The 4,246-nt window shown below is 42.3% G+C and overlaps 1 protein-coding gene across 1 annotated transcript in view; it reads left to right on the top strand.

Annotated features, from left to right (window-relative positions):
- FBXW7 (F-box and WD repeat domain containing 7) overlaps positions 1-4,246 on the top strand; it is a 300,503-nt gene continuing 296,257 nt past the window's right edge. Inside the window, exon 1 of the mRNA XM_019522213.1 lies at positions 1-67. The gene's annotated coding sequence lies outside the window, so the exon portion shown is untranslated. The remainder of the gene's footprint in view (positions 68-4,246) is intronic.

The raw sequence follows: 4,246 nt of genomic DNA, 5'->3' as shown, positions 1-4,246 counted from the left end.
CCGGCCCGGCGGGGGGAGGCTCCCGCGGCCCCGCCACGGCGAAGGAAGCAGCCGCGTGGCCCCTGACGTGAGTAAGCGCCGGGCGCGGGGGAGCACGTGGGTGCGGCGAGGTCGTTGGGGGCAGCCCCCCGCCCCGCCGCTGGGGCTGGCTGTCCCGGCTCTTTGTCGAGGCAACAAAGAGCTGCCCCTTCGCAGCCAGCTGCGAGGCCAGCCCCCTCGTGGCTCACCCCCTCTCGGGGAAAGACCCCTGTCCCGAGCCGGACCGGAGCCAGTGCTGGCTCTTCCATGGGTTGCCAGAGGTGGCCTGGGCTGGGGGGCTTCTGAAATCCTTTGAGGTCAAACTGGCTCCAGATGGGTAGTGCTTTTTTGCCTAGGAGCGTGTGGGCAATGGGAAAGCCTGGCCCCCCCGGTGCTTTCTGCCTAGGAGTGTGGGCAGTGCTCCTGTGCCGCCCCGATGTGGGGAGTTGAGTGTTGCCTTCATAACTTTCCTTGTTTCTGGGAGGACTGAGGAATGTGAACTCAAATCATTGCCCCCTTCCCTGCTGATCTGAGCATCCGTCGGGATAAGTGGCATCTTGCCATGCTTAATTTATGCATCTTCAGAAAAAGCAGCGTGGGTTAGTTCAGTCTGACAGTAACATTTCTCAAGCAGGTGCTGCGGCACCTTGGGGCTCCTGGAGATCTTTTCCAGGGTGCCACGTGGTGCTAGCATGGCGAGGCGTGCACTTGTGATGCAAGTGATGGCTTCAGAGATTTCAAACAGTCATTCGGAGTGTTAAAAATGCTCTGCCCCATTCAGGCTTTCTGGGTTCTCAGCTTTAGTCTTTTTCTGTTGCCAGAAAACCAAGGGAAAGCTAAGAGCTGGCATTTTCTGAGAGGGGCTTCGAGTCTTACTGAGAGGCGCCTCAAGTGTTTAAAAAGGTTGAGGACGACTGCTGTAGCATCCTTGGCCAGCAGCTGCTGGTGGGTTACAGCAGTCGGGCGTTATCCCACCACACAGGCTCTGAATAATTTAAAATCTTTGCAGGCTGAGTTTTACATTCGAGAGTTTGGTTTGTCTACGCTGGGCGTGTTGTAAGGTTGTGGACAAATTAAGTGCGGTTCTAGCGCTTTTATTTGCATGGTACTTCAGAAGTATTGGCACTGATATAGTACCGGAGTTCATATAGTTTTCGTTATGAGTGTTTTTTCTATACCTGTTTTTGTTAGGAACAGAAATCTAGAAAAGTATGATAGCAAACTCTAGCTAGGTAATTTCCCCTTGCTTGATATTTTCAAATGAATGGCATAAAAGGTAAAGAGTTGACACACTTTCATCTAAATTCTGGTATCAGCTAGCAATGTTTTAATTGAAAGACCTTGTTCTGTGTCTCCTGCCCATATGTTTACTGTATACATTTGGCAGCAGATAGAGTCTGTTTCCCAAATTTGTTTATAGCCTTTTTTTCACTGGGAAGGAGTTAGAATCTAAATCCCATTGATTCTTTTTTCTCCTTGGGTTCTTCCGTTTGCTTTCAGACTCTTATGATTTAAAGGGCAATAACGTATGCAGTGACAACCAGAGTACACGTGTTGATTGCATGCCAAGATTGTAGAACCAGACTTTGAAATAGATCATATAACCTCCAAAATGGTTAGGCAGGAAGAAGTAGAAAAGGTATCTGAAACTTTAAAAATCCTTTCAAGTCAATCAGCTGTGAGCACTGAGGAACTTGAACTCACCTCACCACCCCAATTCCCTGCCATTCCTGGCATCCATAGGGATAGGTAGCAACTTGCCACATTTAATTTATACATGTTCAGAAAAAGCAGTGTGGGGTATTTCAGTCTGATTGTAATATTTCACCGTTCTCTTAACACAGTAGCTTTTTGTCACATCTTGACTCCAAATTAAACGCATTTTTCCCCATCCGTTGCTGCTCCCCTTCCATTTTGCAACAGCCACTGTTCTTTGTATAATAAAAAAGTTATGTTCCTACTTTTTGGAGCCATTTTTACAGTATTGTAGGTGTTCGGTATAGATTACCTTGTGAAAACAATTCATATTTGCTGTTTAAAATGGAATAATGATATTTTTAAAAAATATTTGCACTACCCTCTTTGATGTTTTCAGTGTGACCAGCAATTCTCATCTTATTCATTATTACATTGTTGTTGGGTAGAAACCCAAACTGAGAGAAAAATACTTAAACATCTTATAAAAAAAATTGAGCTCCGTTCATGGGAGCTATTACAAACAATTTCCTTCCTCCCAAAACTGAAAATAACTTGCATTTCTTCTTGGGTAGTCAAATTTTACATTACCCATGACAGATAGTAACTGCTTCTTTTTTTGGATAGCTTTTACATGTTCATTCGTCTAAGTAGAATGTCAGAAAATGTAGAGTACAGGAGGCCTCCTTTTGGGCCTACCATCCTCTCTACACAGAGGGGCACTGTTGCCAGTCTGGCTTTATAAAAGAAACTTGAAATAACACATGACTTGTCTGAAGTATCTGGACTGTAATTAGTCTGATACTTGAGCTTGTTGACTCTTGCTCTTAAGCCCATGCAACTCTGAACTGATTTTGCATATATAACATTAGCATACCTGATATCAAAACCAAATCCTTAAATATGTAACATTTTTTTTCATATATCTCTATGTACCAATATTTTAATAGAGTGAAGTGTTTCTGTTGGGAGTGAATTAGTGGTCACAAAACATAACAAATGTTACGTTTTAATAAATCTGTAAATAAATGTTACATGGTAGTAACTTTTTTCTTAAGGAACTCATGGAAGGGGTAGATTGACCTGAACTGGAATCTCCTGTTCATTCACAAACCAATACATTATAGGCAGTGACAGTGGAAACCTCTACATTATACTTTGCCTGAATGCTGGTATTTCAAAAATGAAAAGGTGGTTGAGCCTCCATACTTACTCAGTTCTAGGTGTCTCTGACACTGTCACCTAGAAAATAGGTGTTTGTTTGTTCACTAGGAAGTGGAATAAAGCCACTAAATGTTCATAGTATGTAGCTAGTGGGCAGGAAACTTACACTGTTATATGAAAAAATTAGCATAGTGCTTTTCTGGTCACTTTAGTGCCATGTCTTGTTCTTGATGGTCCTGTAAATGCGGTAACTGCAAGGGTTGATTATCGATTTCAGAAATAAGCACCTACTTCCTTTGAAAGTTTTGCTGTCCAGATATTTGAGATAAAAGCTCTTTTGGCTTTAATAATTTACTAGCATAAGCATGTCATCTGAAGAAACGTGAGGTCTTTTTAAAGGGTAAAAAGAATGAAAGAATTTACTAAATGACTTTTTGATTCATCCCCTCAGGGTAGTTTCATTCTTTGTATTGAATAAATTGGGGATCTGTTGGAAAAATAGCCAGTGATGATATAATTCAGCTATAACACAATTCAAATATGCAAGGGGTATTTGTGCAAGCAGCCTTTATTTTTACATTCCTAACTTTGGAGTGTTTGACTGTGCAATGTCTGTGGTGTTCTTTTAAGAGATTTTGAGTGTAATTTCCTAAGTGTTGAGAAGGCAAAGTAAAACAATGAATTCCATCCTGTGGCACCCTGTTGACACTTGATTCATCACAAAGGTTAGAACCTTTAGTTTTACCATAGACAGTTTTGCCACCTGAGCTAATGGAACAACTTTTATAGAGGAGGATGACTTATTGCAGTGTGACCTGGCACTGGAGAGTAATGAGATACGAGACTATACTTTGCCAAGAAATTTCAGATAATTGCTGACAGCATAAGAATGGTGACACTAAGGAATCATGTGTTATGTTCTAGGTTCTGGAAGGGCTGGTACTTTAGTTATCATAGACTCTTGTTCTTTGGTCCTTTCTTCTCCCCAGTCCCATTCTTTTTTACCTAACCAGTCTGATTTCTCCACTTTGACTTCTCATTCTACTCTCTTTGTTCAGAAATGCCTAATATAATTTCTCCTTATAGTTTCATAGTTAGTAGGGTAGGAAGGGACCTGAGCAAATCATCAAGTCCGACCCCCTGCCACGGCAGGAAAGAGTACTGGGGTCAAACGACCCCAGCAAGGTGTTCGTCTAGCCTCCTCTTACCTTGCTACCCAGCACTTACTCTCCTGTCTCCAGTTATTATCAGTTTCCTGTATAGCAGTGCATCTGTTTTTTTTTAAATGGATTTATTTTTACCATCTTGGTTTTCAGTCACTCCCTCTTTCCCTCTCTGCTGGCTTCCAATCCTAATAATTCCATTACAC

The sequence above is a fragment of the Gavialis gangeticus genome, unplaced genomic scaffold, assembly GCF_001723915.1.
Source record: "Gavialis gangeticus isolate Ggan-Ray unplaced genomic scaffold, GavGan_comp1, whole genome shotgun sequence".
Taxonomy (NCBI): domain Eukaryota; kingdom Metazoa; phylum Chordata; order Crocodylia; family Gavialidae; genus Gavialis; species Gavialis gangeticus.
The sequence above is the reverse complement of the archived record's forward strand: the minus strand, read 5'-3'. Positions and strand labels throughout refer to the sequence as shown.